This window comes from Macaca nemestrina, chromosome 4, assembly GCF_043159975.1.
Source record: "Macaca nemestrina isolate mMacNem1 chromosome 4, mMacNem.hap1, whole genome shotgun sequence".
In the NCBI taxonomy this organism is placed as follows: domain Eukaryota; kingdom Metazoa; phylum Chordata; class Mammalia; order Primates; family Cercopithecidae; genus Macaca; species Macaca nemestrina.
The window spans coordinates 88,475,788-88,491,875 of NC_092128.1; the positions used below are offsets into that span (position 1 = coordinate 88,475,788).

The 16,088-nt window shown below is 42.6% G+C and overlaps 1 protein-coding gene across 4 annotated transcripts in view; it reads right to left on the minus strand.

Moving 5' to 3' along the window:
- LOC105475640 (sorting nexin 13) overlaps window positions 1-16,088 on the minus strand; it is a 469,096-nt gene that overhangs the window by 261,151 nt on the left and 191,857 nt on the right. For all 4 annotated transcript variants that reach the window (XR_011622210.1, XR_011622209.1, XR_011622211.1 and 1 more), the window contains exon 27: window positions 22-150. The gene's annotated coding sequence lies outside the window, so the exon portion shown is untranslated. The remainder of the gene's footprint in view (window positions 1-21; window positions 151-16,088) is intronic.

A 16,088-nucleotide genomic window follows, 5' to 3' on the forward strand; every position in this document is an offset into this window, starting at 1 on the left:
AGAATTTTGGCTGTGCCTAACCTGTCATGGTTTCTGCCCAAGTTGCTTTTCCAGCTTTCCCATAGATTCTGGCAGCCTAGATAGACTTTCAGTAGATTCAACTGCAGCTTGAAGTAGCCATGTTTTTGCTGTTGTTTGCAACCAAGGATCCTACAAGTACAAATTACAATGAAGGAAGAGGAGTTATGGCAAATAAGGGAAGGTAAATAAACAAGAACCCAACTAATTTATCTAGCTGAGAAACTGGCAACTTTTCTTAGGAAGTTGTGAAACAGCTGACTAAACAGTTGAATTTTATACCTTAGGGTGCTGAGGCTGTTGTATAAAGGCAAATAAGAAAGATTTATGATGTTGGAACACATTACATATGACTGTTTTGTTCTACAAAAAAAGAAAGAAAGAAATCTGGGCAGATGGTAGCCTGTTTGAAAGCAGGCAGCTTAAATGTGATTCAACTGCTGAATCCAACAACTTCTGGATTTCCTCTTATCTGAGTTAATCAACTTCTTTAATGTTCCACCAGTTTGAGTTTTCAGTTACTTTCCATCAAATCCATCTTAACGGTATACACAAAAAGTTGGGTCCCAGTCTGCTCAAGAGGAGAACAAAGACCTGATATGTGTCCTGCTGCATAAAGCCTCTATTATGGGGCTCTCTACACACACAGGGCTAACTGCATTTTATCTTGATTTATGTTGAGAGGTCAGGCATTCAAAGGGCTGAACTACCCAAACTCAAGTCTTCCCCTGTATTCCAATTCATATTTGTACCTCCAATTCTCTCGGCAGCACCTACCTCCAGGGCCCTTGGCCATTTGTTTTTGCATCAGCTTCCACGGCAAAAGCCAGCCATGCCTCACATCATGCACGCAGCTCCACACCTCTGCTCTCCTCCCGGCTTCACCATTGCTGCTGGAGCATGAGAAGCCAGGGATCCTCCTAATGGTTCATTACGTGTACCGTGGAAGTATGGAATTCATATCCCATAAAGAGCTCGTACCCTGTAGGGTAAATCTTTGACCAGTGGGAAATGGAGGCTGTCATATAAATTCTTCTCCTTTTTCTCCCCAGACAGGCTTTCCTAAATAATTTGGTAGCTCATGTGGCCTCTCAGAAAATGGTCTTGTGAAGTAGAGCAATCAGTTGCACTCAGTATCAGATGGTAGCCAGCTCCATAGTGCACACCCTCGTACTTGCCCTCCATCCTTCTCTACCTCATTCCTATTTCCCTCATTCCCGCTTCCCTGGGGCTGCACTCCCTAATAATGTATTCCAATATAAGCTTTTGTGGGCTCTAGTTTCTACAGAAGCTGGTCTAAAATGACCCTGATATTTAAAAATATATCCCTTATTTCCAACCATCCTCTTAGATTTCAGCCTTAGCCCCTAATTTTTCCCTAAATTAAAAACTGTTGTACTGCATGTTCTCACTCATAAGTGGGAGTTGAACAATGAGTACATATGGGCACAGGGAGGGAAACACACACACTGGGGTCTGTTGGGGGGTGGGGGGGAAGGGGAGGGATAGCATTAGGAGAAATACCTAATGTAGATGACGGGTTGATGGGTGCAGCAAACCACTATGGCACATGTATAGCTATGCAACAAATCTTCACGTTCTGCACATGTATCCCAGAACTTAAAGTATAATAATAATTAAAAAAAAATGTTGTGCTATATTCGGGTTGCATCTGCCAGCTTTATATTCAAGGCCTATATATAGCAATTAATTTAGAGGACAGTCTGGGAACCAAAGTGGTATTTGTTGGGTCCAGACCTCAAAAGAGGCCACTCTGTTTCCTGCCACTCCCCAGTCTTGGTGAAGTTCTCCCCATTTTGGGGCTGTGCCACAGCATTTGGCAACACAGTGTCTGTCTGTGTGTTCCCAATTCTTGGAAAGCCATTTGCTATTCATAAAACTTCTTTTCCAGTCTTGTGCACACATGTACGTTCACGCATTTCTCTCAGGGTTCCTGATGACTCCCAACCTCCAACCAAGGGAGAGACTCTGACGTCTGAAATTATCTTAGCCTTTGGAGCCCACACCCTATTTTATTTTTCTTTATTCATTAAATATGAATCTGAATTAGGCTGCTAATGACAGATTTCATCACCGAAAGGCATTATGCATTCTAGAGCCTGCTAATCTGTTCTAATAGTTCATCTGTATGTAAGTGTATCAACTGCCACTCCCTCTCCTCATTACACTGCCATTTTCCCAAGAGTATTGATGAGAAATAATAAAATGACTAAAGTTTATTGGCTATTTATTTTTTAATATAAGCACCTCTTATTATAGGAGAGGTAAAGTCAGAATTAAGGTAACAGCTACTAAGAACAGCCAAAAATATTTCACCCCAAAACATACTCCTTCTTTGATATATTTTGGGATGGATATTCAGAAGACCTGTAGACAGAAATAGTCCTGCAAAGCTGTTTTTTGTGGAGGAGATTTGCATCTGTAGAGAAAAATCTACATTAGGGAAATAAATAGCCAGGCTTTCTCTGACAACACCTCCCCTCCAGTCTGGACCTAGGAGACATTTATCCTTTCTGGGAGCTAGTACAAGTGAGGTTGCATGTACATAACAAGACCACTCTTCCTAGCCGTGCCTTTTCCCTTCTCTCCATCCCATAACCTGTCGTGGCACACTCCAAGCCTCTATTCTTTCTGGGTAGCTTTTACTCATGGTGGAAGGCAAAGCAGGAGCAGGCATCTTAACATGGCAGAAGCAGGACTAAGACATAGAGTGGGGAGTTGCTACACACTTTTAAACAACAGAATCTTATGAGAACTCCATCACAACAGCACGAAGGGGATGGTGCTAAACCATTCATGAAGCATTCACCCCCACGATCCAATCACGTCCCACCAGGTCCCTCCTCCAACACTGGGGATTACAATTGCACATGAGATTTGGGTGGGGACGGAGACCTAAACCATATCAAGTGTCAATTTTCTGGGCCTTTGAGTTTTTATATTTTGTATGACTCCTGTGTACATGTGTGTATGTTAATTAATTTGATATATCTTTTCACCTATTAATCTGCCCTTTATCAGTTGATTTTCAGCAAACCTTCAGAGGGCAGAGGCAAAACCCTCAGCCTGTACAGTTTTGGTGCTGTGAGCAGGATAACCAAAACTGCTCTGCTCTTCCAGAAGCTGCAGTCAAGGGAACCCAGGACCCAACAAGCTGGCAGAAGAGTAGACATTCCTTAAAGGTTAGATTCTTGGTTGTCTGTGGAATCTGGTTGAGTGGACAGTAAAAATCACTGTCTCTTTTTTCCTCTTCCAAATTTAAGATTGTGGGAGAAAAGCATTTATGCAGACTGGTCTTAGGTTTAACAATTTTGATGTTATTGTCATTGGTTTTGTATAAATAGGTGTATTATCTTATCCCTTTTCTTCCAGAAATAGTCTTTGTTTTTTCTTTGTCTTTGTCTTCCCGTGCTGTTTTGTCATAAAGAAGGATTCTATAGACTACGGAATAAAACCCAAAAGTTGGCCAGGTATGGTTGCTCACGCCTGTAACCCCAGCACTTCGAGAGGCTGAGGTAGGCAGATTACTTGAAGTCAGGAGTTCGAGACCAGCCCAGGCAATAAAGAGAAATCCCCCCACCCCAGGCAACAAAGGGAGACCCTCCCTATCTTTACAAAAACAAAAAAAATTAACCAAGCACGGTGGCATCTGCGTATAGTGCCAGCCACTCAGGGGGTGGATAGATGACTTGATTGCCCAGGAGTTTTAAGCTGCAGTGAGCTATAATTGCCACTGCACTCAAGCCTGAATGACAGAGCAAGACTGTCTCTGAAGGAAAAAAAAAAGCAAAATACCCCCCAAAACACTGGAGATTTCCCTCTCATTTTGTTGTACATCCTTGACTTGTGATCAAATGGGAGCACTCTATCTTGGTCTCCACCATCTCAGGGGCCAGGATTTTTGGGTCACATCCAGTGGACAGTATGAAAGGGCTGAGAACCCCAAGAAACATAAGATATTAAGAACACTTTTTGTTCCAAATGTGCCAAATTTTCAGGGGCGTTTGTCTTAACAAATCCCATCTATAAAGAGTTTTTGTTGTCTCAACTTTTGTTGCCTGGTTAGTTCTGGAAAAGTCTAATCCTAGGAGGGCCTACCCAGTGTCCCGGATCAATGGGTCTGTGACTGGCGCTCCCCTACACACAAATTTGTGGGATACCAGAGGCATCATATGCACAAACAGTATCCTTAACTGTCTGTGGCAACAACAGCCTTTTGTTATCTTAGACTATATCTGTGAGTGACTTTTTTGGTGGGGAGTCATAGGGGACTGCATCTTATGTGCTGATTTTTAAGACACCGCTTATATCTATGGTATTCTAAATCTGGAAAGTTACCACTAGAACTTTTCATTAAAAGGGATTATTGGCCTGAGCTGCTTAGGGAATAAATAAATTGGCTATATTTTTTAAAAAAAACATTTTAGAGAGTGCTCATCTTAAACAGCTATCTTATTGGTATGTATTAGAAAACACAAACAAACAATAGCCTTAAACACTCCCTTGGCAAGATCAAAAGAAAAAAATAGCAGATATCAGTTTTAAAACAAAGTTAAAATCCTTTGTATACTCAAACTGTCTGCTTTGGGTCCCCTGCAAGATTTGCAAAGAAGGACTCTAGCCTGTACTCTTGGGGCCAGGATTCCACATTTTAACCACCATGGTCCGGGTGTGAGTCCTGTCTGGGAGCCCATTCCTTGGAAATGTAAGTCCTTTAAATCAAAAGGAAAAAAAAAATCTATAAAAACTGATTTGATATTTGTATGACTCTTAACTTTTAGGGTATCCATTGTTTTGTAATCCTTTTTACCCTCGGGGACAGTTTTGATGTCCTGTCTTACAAGAGATGGTTGTCTCTTGTAATCTTCCATCTATGGGGCATGCTAGATGTCAGGCTTTTGTGTGCAGATGGTCAGCTAAGAAGCTGAGACTCCAGAGAATATGGTCAGACAGAAATGTGGGTTGTACCCTATTTGGGGTGAGTGAAACTTTCCTTTCTTTGAGATGTCTTTGGGGATGGTCTCTTGGGTGAGTTGCAGCTCTCCTCCCTCTTTGGAGACTTCGGTTAAAACCATAAAGGGCTTCTTGCTTTTAGTCTCATGTGTGCTTATTTGTTTTGGTTTTGAATCATTCGTTCAGGCATCCCTCTGCTCTAAAACTTTTATATTTAGAGTGTGATAGCAACTTTTCCCCCCGTTGATCTTGCTTGGGCTAGTGAGCCAGGCAGCCATACCTCCCTCCGCCACTGGAAACCAAACTGGTGAGCTGAGGAGGTGGGCCCTACTGCAGCCATCACACTCTCAGCTCTGGCAAAAGGCTGACCGCTTGTAGGACAGAACACTTGCTGCTTGAATATTTAAAACAAATTTTAAAGAGCTTTATAGCCAAAATTAAAAGCTGATATTTAGGCTATTTTTTTAATAGCCTTTCTGCTTTTTCTCTTTTGGATCCTATTTCTCCCATGGGAACTTTTTTAGTTGATTCAAACCCTTCTTTAAAATGTGTATGTTACATCTCTCTGTTCACTTCCTTTCTTGTTGGCATGATTTTTGCTGAGAAAAATGTAAAACTTCATTGACGTTTTTGGAAGTTTAAAACCTCCCCAAATTGGTTCTCATTTACTTCTACTCTTCTCTCCCTTTTGCTTCCTTCAATATCAAATGAAGAGATATACACGGGATGTCTAGTGACCCTGAGACCTATGTTCTTGAAAAACACAGAAAAAGGTACCACACACTCACTTTGGGGGGCCTTCTATCTTCTCACAGACCCTCAAGAGTCATAGACAGCGTCCTGTCAGGTCTAAGGCTCTGCTGCCTTTTGCACTGAGTTCCCTGATCTCTCTGGCTTTTGGGAGTATCGGGAGTTACTTTTCACTCTGAGTGAGCACTTGACCTTTGAGTATGCTGTGGCTGGTGAGTCCCTGGCAAGACTGCAATTCTGGAGGCAGCTGACAGCAGTTTTAGTGAATGCTTATCACTACAAGGGGCTACTTGTTTCTTTGTGTGTTTAGATAAGCAAAGCATGGTCTGGGCACTTGGAGGCTGTGGGAACACTTGCCATTGAAGGATAAGACTCCCATGGGGGATGGGCCGATTCCAGAGTGAACTGGTTGGCATTGGATTGCCCACCAGCCTCAGGGGAATGTCCTTGTAGCAAAGTCCACTGTGGAAGGGTATGGCGCTTCCTCTTGGGCTTTTGCCTCAGCTCTGGGGAACCCAGGATTTAGTGAAAAATGATACCTGGGGATCCAAGTGCTCTTCCAGCTCTGCCTGCTTTCCACATGTATCACCATTAAGCCCCAGAAACTGCAGATGCTTTGATGGCCCTATGCATTGATGGGCTCTGCCCTAAGCTCACTTGGAAAAGGAAGACTTAATTGGAAACTAACTAAATTGTTCTCCTTATAAAATCTGCTAGTAAATTCCTACATTTTTGTGTTATTTTGGCATCCATTTTCAATCTTCCTCTAACACACTCAACTTCTTCTTGAAAAAGCTTAAATTATCTCTCTGCACTTTGATATGCAAATTAACGACCTATTTTTTCTAAAACTTGGTAAGGGCTTCGGCCATGTGGAACAAATAAACTTTAACTTGTTCCATTTACAGAGGCACAGTTTAATCCAACTGTCCTTTTAAACTAATGAGTTTTACCTGCCTCATGGCTAAAATTTTAGAATCAAAGCTATAAAATCTTTATGTCTGTCTGTTTGTGTGTGTGTGTGTATACATGTGTACACGTCTGTGTTTATATATTCTCTACATGGTACTACATTGACTTACAAATAAGCGAGTACTTATGAGAGGTGAAGCCAGCTAGACTTCCTGGGTCGAGTGGGGACTTGGGGAACTTTTCTGTCTCACAAGAGGTTTGTAAAACGCACCAATCAGGAACTTTCCTGTCTTACAAGAGGTTTGTAAAATGCACCAATCAGCACTCTATAAAATGCACCAATCAGCAGGATTCTAAAAGTAGCCAATCGTGGGGAGGACTGAAAAAAGGGCACTCTGATAAGACAGAAACGGAACATGGTAGGGGCCAATAAGGGAATAAAAGCTGGCCACCCCAGCCAGCAACAACAACCTGCTCAGGTCCCCTTCCACATTGTGGAAGCTTTGTTCTTTTGCTCTTCACAATAAATCTTGCTACTGCTTACTCTTTGGGTTCGTGCCATCTTTAAGAGCTATAACACTCACTGCGAAGGTCCCTGGCTTCATTCTTGAAGCCAGTGAGACTGCAAACCCACTGGCAGGAACCAACTCTGGACCCACTCATAAATTAAATAACTTGCCCAAATATTTTTCACTTTAGTAATACAGTTGACCCTTGAACTGCAAGGGTCCACTTATATGCATTTTCTTCTGTCTCTGCCATGCCTGTGGCAACAAGACCAACCCCTCCTGTTCCTCCTCCTCCTCAGCCTACTCAATATGAAGATGATGAGGATTAAGACCTTAAGGATGATTCACTTCCACTTAGCAGTAAATATTTTCTCTTCCTTATGATTTTCTTAATAACATTTTCTTCTCTCTAGCTTATTTTATTGTAAGAATACAGCATATAATACATAACATTAAACAAAATTGTTAATCAACTGTTAATATGTTGTCAGTAAGATTTCTAGTCAACCATAGGCTAGTTGTTGTTACATTTTGTGGGAGTCAAATGTTTTCAACTATGTGGGGGATTGGCTCCTCAACCCTTGTGTTGTTCAAGAGTCAACTATATTTGGTAAAGAAAAATAGTTTTAAAATTTGGGGTAAAATAAAATTAAAATGCCTACAGAATTGTAGACATTTTTGCTTGGGTCAACTGGTCAGACATATTTATATTTTCTCTTCTAGATGTTTTAAGGTAATAAACCTGGTATTTTTTATATTTACTCAATTTAATTTGTCTATGAGGTTATGTCTTTGGTTTTGAGACTTTGAATTTAGGAGTCTAGCCGAGTGGCCATGCTGAGTCCTGGGGACATACAGAGCTTGGGTCACCAGCTGCAGAGCAGGGCCAAGCACAATATGGCCCCATCCTCCCTGGCTCAGCTATGACTTGTGGATGTGCTGGGAGAGTCGGATCCTCCAGGCATGGTCTTCACAGCTTTGTCCTCTCTCGTGAGCTCTGCACTTTGTACATAACAATTAAAATTGCTCACTTACCTCCTGGATTTTCACTGGAAATTAGGGATATTAAGAGTTAAAATAATTATATATATGTAATTAAAACTTGTAGATACAAGAAAAACAATTCTGTATGTAAAGAGTACAAAGAAAGCAAGATATGTTTTGGTTAGGAAAATTATAAAGGCATGAGGATGTGTAATTTTGTCTATAGAGGTTATTTAAATATTGTTTAAAAACAAAGGGGAAGGGTCTGGTTCCAAGATGGCTGAATAGGAAGAGCTCCAGTCTACAGCTCCCAGCGTGAGCGAAGCAGAAGACAGGTGATTCTGCATTTCCAACTGAGGTACCGGGTTCATCTCACTGGGGCTTGCTGGACAGTGGCTGTAGCCCACAGAGTGTGAGCTGAAGCAGGGCGGGGCATTGTCCAACCTGGGAAGCACAAGGGGTTGGGGAATTCCCTTTCCTAGCCAAGGGAAGCCGTGACAGAGGGTACCTGGAAAATCGGAACAGTCCCACCCTAATACTGCACTTTTCCAATGGTCTTAGCAAATGGTACACCAGGAGATTATATCCTGCACCTGGCTTGGAGGGTCCTATGCCTACGGAGCCTTGCTCACTGATAACACAGCAGTCTGAGATGGAACTGCAAGGTGGCAGCGAGTCTGGGGGAGGGCCATTTGCCATTGCTGAGACTTGACTAGGTAAACAAAGCAGCAGGGAAGCTCGAACTAGGTGGAGCCCACCACAGCTCAACAAGGCCTGCCTGCATCTATAGACTCCACCTTGGGGGGCAGGGCATAGCTGGACAAAAGGCAGCAGAAACTTCTGCAGACTTGACTTGAATGTCCCTGTCTGACAGCTTTGAAGAGAGTAGTAGTTCTCCAAGCATGTAGTCTGAGATCTGAGAACAGACAGACTGCCTCCTCAAGTGGGTCCCTGACCCCTGAGTAGCCTAACTGGGAGACACCTCCCAGTAGGGGCCAACTGACACCTCACACAGCTAGGTGCCCCTTTAAGATGAAGCTTCCAGAGGAAGGATCAGGCAGCAATATTTGCTGTTCTGCAATATTTGCTCTTCTGCAGCCTCCGCTGGTGATACCCAGGCAAACAAGGACTAGAGTGAACTTCCAGCAAACTCCAACAGACCTGCAGCTAAGGGTCCTAACTGTTAGAAGGGAAACTAACAAACAGAAAGGACATCCACACCAAAACCCCATCGGTACATCAACATCATCAAAGACCAAAGGTAGATAAAACCACAAAGATGGGGAGAACCCAGAGCAGAAAAGTGGAAAATTCTAAAAATCAGAGTGCCTCTTCTCCTCTAAAGGAATGCAGCTCCTCGCCAGCAATGCAACAAAGCTGGATGGAGAATGATTTTCATGAGTTGACAGAAGTAGGCTTCAGATGATCCATAACAACAAACTTCTCCAAGCTAAAGGAGGATGTTCGAACCCATCACAAGGAAGCTAAAAACCTTGAAAAAACATTAGACAAATGGCTAACTAGAATAAACAGCATAGAGAAGTCCTTAAATGACCTGATGGAGCTGAAAACTATGGCATGAGAACTACGTGATGAATGCACAAGCTTGAGTAGCTGATTCGATCAAGTGGAAGAAGGGGTATCAGTGATTGAAGATCAAATGAAAGAGATTAAGCGAGAAGAGAAGTTTGGAGAAAAAAGCGTAAAAAGAAATGAACAAAGCCTCCAAGAAATATGGGACTATGTGAAAAGACCAAATCTACATCTGACTGGGGTACCTGAAAATGATGGGGAGAATGGAACCAAGTTGGAAAACACTCTTCAGGATATTACCCAGGAGAACTTCCCCAACCTAGCAAGGCAGGTCAACATTCAAATTCAGGAAATACAAAGAATGCCACAAAGATACTCCTTAAGAAGAGCAACTCCAAGACACATAATTGTCAGATTCACCAAAGTTGAAATGAAGGAAAAAATGTTAAGGGCAGCCAGAGAGAAAGGTCGGGTAACCCATAAAGGGAAGCGCATCAGACTAACAGTGGATCTCTCGGCAGAAACTCTACAAGCCAGAAGAGAGTGGGGGCCAATATTCAACATTCTTAAAGAAAAGAATTTTCAACCCAGAATTTCATATCCAGCCAAATTAAACTTCATAAGTAAAAAAGAAATATAATCCTTTACAAACAAGCAAATGCTGAGAGATTTTGCCACCACCAGGCCTGCCTTACAAGAGCTCCTGAAGGAAGCGCTAACCATGGAAAGCAACAACCAGTATCAGACACTGCAAAAACATACCAAATTGTAAAGACCATCGATGCTAGGAAGAAACTGCATCAACTAATGAGCAAAATAACCCACTAACATCATAATGACAGGATCAAATTCACACATAACAATATTAACCTTAAATGTAAATGGGCTAAATGCTCCAATTAAAAGACACACATTGGCAAATTGGATAGTCAAGACCCACCAGTGTGCTGTATTCAGGAAACCCATCTCACGTGCAGAGACACACATAGGCTCAAAATAAAGGGATGGAGGACGATCTACCAAGCAAATGGAAAACAAAAAGAAACCAGGGATTGCCATTCTAGTCTCTGATAAAACAGACTTTAAACCAACAAAGATCAAAAGAGACAAAGAAGGTCATTACATAATGGTAAAGGGATCAATTCAACAAGAAGACCTAACTATTCTAAATATATATGCACCCAATACAGGAGCACCCAGATTCATAAAGCAAGTCCTTAGACCTACGAAGAGACTTAGATGCTCACACATAAATGATGGGACACTTTAACATCGCATTGTCAACATTAGACAGATCAACGGACAGAAAGTTAACAAGGATATCCAGGACTTGAACTCAGCTCTGCACCAAGCAGACCTAACAGACATCTACAGAACTCTCCACCCCAAATCAACAGAACATACATTCTTCTCAGCACCACATCACACTTATTCCAATGCTGACCACATAGTTGGAAGTAAAGCACTCCTCAGCAAATGGAAAAGAACAGAAATTATAACAAACTGTCTCTCAAACCACAGTGCAATCAAACTAGAACTCAGGATTAAGAAACACTCAAAACCACTCAACTACACGGAAATTGAACAACCTGCTACTGAATGACTACTGGGTAAATAACAAAATGAAGGCAGAAATAAAAATGTTCTTTGAAACCAATGAGAACAAAGACACAGCATATCAGAATCTCTGGGACACATTTAAAGCAGTATGTAGAGGGAAACTTATAGCACTAAATGCCCACAAGAGAAAGCAGGAAAGATCTAAAATTGGCACCCTAATATGACAATTAAAAGAACTAGAGAAGCAACAGCAAACACATTCAAAAGCTTGCAGAAGGCAAGAAATAACTAAGAGCAGAACTGAAGGAGATAGAGACACAAAAAACCCTCCAAAAAATCAATGAATCCAGGAGCTGGGTGTTTTTTTTTTTTTTTTTTTTTAAAGATCAACAAAATTGATAGACTGCTAGCAAGGCTAATAAAGAAGAAAAGAGATAAGAATCAAATAGACGCAATAAAAAATGATAAAGGGGATATCACCACCGATTCCACAGAAATACAAACCACCATCAGAGAATACTATAAACACCTCTATGCAAATAAACTAGAAAATCTAGAAAAAATGCATAAATTCCTGGACATATACACCCTCCCAAGACTAAACCAGGAAGAAGGTGAATCCCTGAATAGACCAATAACAGGCTCTGAAATTGAGGCAATAATTAATAACCTACGAACCAAAAAAAGTCCAGCACCAGACGGATTCACAGCCAAATTCTACCAGAGGTACAAAGAGGAGCTGGTACCATTCCTTCTGAAACTATTCCAATCAATAGAAGAAGAGGGAATCCTCCCTAAGTCATTTTTATGAGGCCGGCATCATCCTGATACCAAGCAGAAACACAACAAAAAAAGATAATTTTAGACCAATTCCCTGATGAACACTGATCCAAAAATCTTCAATAAAATACTAGCAAACTGAATCCAGAAGCGCATCAAACAGCTTACCCACCACGATCAAGTCAGCTTCATCTCTGGGATGCAAGGCTAGTTCAACATATGCAAATCAATAAACGTAATCCATCATATAAGCAGAACCAAAGACAAAAACCACATGATTATCTCAACAGATGCAGAAAATGCCTTCGACAAAATTCAACAGCCCTTCATGCTCAAACTGGAAGCATTCCCTTTGAAAACTGGCACAAGACAGGGATGTCCTCTCTCACCACTCCTATTCAACATAGGGTTGGAAGTTCTGGCCAGGGCAATCAGGCAGGAGAAAGAAATAAAGGGTATTCAATTAGGAAAAGAGGAAGTCAAATTGTCCCTGTTTGCAGATGACATGATTGTATATTTAGAAAACCCCATTGTCTCAGCCCAAAATCTCCTTAAGCTGATAAGCAACTTCAGCAAAGTCTCAGGATATGAAATCAAAGTGCAAAAATCACAAGCATTCCTAGACACCAATAACAGACAGACAGAGAGCCAAATCACAAGTGAACTCCCATTCACAATTGCTTCAAAGAGAATAAAATACCTGGGAATCCAACTTACAAGGGATGTAAATGACCTCTTCAAGAAGAACTGCAAACCACTGTTCAGTGAAATAAAAGAGGACACAAACAAATGGAAGAACATTCCATGCTCATGGATAGGAAGAATCAATATCCTGAAAATGGCCATACTGCCCAAGATAATTTATAGATTCAGTGCCATCCCCATCAACCTACCAATGACTTTCTTCACAGAATTGGAAAAAGCTACTTTAAAATTCATAAGGAACCAAAAAAGAGCCCCATTGCCAAGACAATCCTAAGCCAAAAGAACAAAGCTGGAGGCATCCCACTACTTGACTTAAAACTATACTACAAGGCTACAGTAACCAAAATAGCATGGTACTGGAACCAAAACAGAGATAGAGACCAATGGAACAGAACAGAGCCCTCAGAAATAATACCACACATCTGCAGCCATCTGATCTTTGACAAACCTGATAAAAACAAGAAATGGGGAAAGGATTCCCTATTTAATAAATGGTGCTGGGAAAACTGGCTTGCCATATGTAGAAAGCTGAGACTGGATGCCTTCCTTACACCTTATAAAAAACTTAACTCAAGATGAATTAAAGACTTAAATGTTAGACCTAAAACCATAAAAACCCTAGAAGGAAACCTAGGCAATACCTTTCAGGACATAGGCATGGGCAAGGACTTCATGACTAAAACACCAAAAGCAATGGCAACAAAAGCCAAAATAGACAAATGGGATCTAATTAAACTAAAGAGCTTCTACACAGCAAAACAATCTACCATCAGAGCGAACAGGCAACCTACAGAATGGGAGAAAATTTTTGCAATCTATCCATTTGACAAAGGGCTAATATCTAGAATCTACAAAGAACTTAAATAAATTTACAAGAAAAAATCAAACAACGCCATCAAAAAGTGGGCGAAGGATACGAACAGACACTTCTCAAAAGAAGACATTTATGCAGCCAACAGACACATGAAAATATGCTCATTGTCACTAGCCATCAGAGAAATGCAAATCAAACCACAATGAGATACCATCTCACACCGTTACTATAGCGATCATTAAAAAGTCAGGAAACAACAGGTGCTGGAGAGGATGTGGAGAAATAGGAACACTTTTACACTGCTGGTGGGACTGTAAACTAGTTCAACCATTGTGGAAGACAGTGTGGGGATTCCTCAAGGATCTAGAACTAGAAATACCATTTGGCCCAGTCATACCATTACTGGGCATACACCCAAAGGATTATAAATCATGCTGCTATAAAGATACATGCACATGTATGTTTACTGTGGCACTATTCACAATAGCAAAGACTTGGAACCAACCCAAATGTCCATCAATTATAGACTGGATTAAAGAAAGTGTGGCACATATATACCATGGAATACTATGCAGCCATAAAAAAGGATGAGTTCATGTCCTTTGTAGGGACATGAAGCTGGAAACCATCATTCCAAGCAAACTATTGCAAGGACAGAAAATCAAACACCACACGTTCTCACTCATAGGTGGGAACTGAACAATGAGAACACTTAGACACACGGTGGGGAACATCACACACTGGGGCCTGTCATGGGGTTGGGGGAGAGGGGGAGGGATAGCATTAGGAGATATACTCATGTAAATGATGAGTTAATGGATGCAGCAAACCAACATGGCACGTGTATACAGATGTAACAAACCTGTAGGTTGTGCACATGTACCCTGGAACTTAAAGTATAATAAATAAATAAATAAATAAAATATTTTAATATTAAAAAAAAACAAAGGGGAAAAGATGGTTGACTCAAAGCAGCTGGTGTACAGCACTCTCACGAAGAGGAAACAAAGAGGCAAGTAAATACTAGTTCTTCCCATGAATCATCTAGATCATGCTGGGATTCAGCAAGGAAGCAATGGGGACATGGGGAGAACAGAGAGGAATAAAGTTGGGCAGTTGCCCTCTTGGAACTGGCATGGAGGCAGGGGAAGCTCCCTAATGCAGAGAAAAGGGGAGTGAGTGACAGTCTCCCGTGGATCCACACTTCAGCTGTGGATCTTTGTAATCTTGGGCACAGGAGACCCCTGGCCCCTCTGGGCCTCCAGAATGACACAGAGAGTGACCTGGAGCTTGTGCAGAGGCACCAAAGTTCACATGGAGCTCAACAGGCCTTGGGTCCCTGGGCAGCCTGGCAGCAGCTGCCATAGCCCTGCCAAAAAGGGATGACAGGCTCTTTTGCACTCCCCTAGGACAAATGCCACAGCCTCAGTGCTGAGGAGCTCACAGACTGCAGATTGCTTGATCCCCCAACCCCTGCTGCTCTGCACTAGGCAGGGCCTGCTGATTTGGGCTCCCAGAGCAGATGACCTGTGGCCTTCTAAACTCTGTGGTCGGTCTAGGATGGAACTCCCAGAGTTAACTCTGCCATCACCATTCTTGCTGTCCCTGCCCCTTCTTTCCTAAGGCCATGGAGAGAATAAAGAGGCTGAGCATATTTGAGCCCTTCAGAGGAGTGTCGCAGCCGCCCCACTAAGAGGTGGCCAGACTGTTTACTGTGCAACCCCATCCCTGCTGCTTCTCGCCACGCAGGGCCCAGCAGCTTGGGCTCCCAGGGTAGCCACCCTGTCCCCACCTGAACACTCTTCGATGGTGGCTTTATGTTCTTCTGGGAGTAAATTGCCCACAGGTGGCTGATAAGCCCTTCATAACTGCTGCTGCTGTTGTTCCCATCCCTACTGCCCTCAGGCAAGGGAAGGAACAAAGAAACTGGGCACTTCTGTGCACCTGCAGCAAGGATGCCACAGCCAAGACACAGAGGAGCAGTAGACAGACTACCCAGCACACAACTCCCTATCTCTGATGATCCCTGCCGAATGGGGCTTGCCCAGTGCACCTAACCTGCTCTCACATGCACATTTCAGCTGTGGTCCAGAGCCCTTCTGAAAATCCTAGCACCAGAGGTCTGTGATCTTCCCTCTGGTTCCCACCACCTAAGCATTCCACCTGCCCCGACCTGAGAGTTCAGCAGGTGACCTGGGGACCAGCCCACCCCTCCCCATCATAGTCAGCACCTGAATTCTGGGCTCACCCAATCAGAGTCCAGCCCTTTCAGGACTCATACACATTGTCCAGTGGGCCATTGAGGGGCCTGGAAACTGGGGAACTAAATACCTCTTTGCCAACTCTGCTGGCACCTTACCACTTCCCTAGGGCCTGAGGTTGGGCCGACCAAACCAGCTGACAATACCACAGCCAACACACACCTGTACAGACCCAAAGGTGTAGCCCCCTCCCCCACTTTACCTGAAGCAGCAGTGCTACTACATCAGAGAACAAGGAAGCCATAAACCGATCTGTATCAGACAGAGTGAGAGGTTCTACCCTAAAAC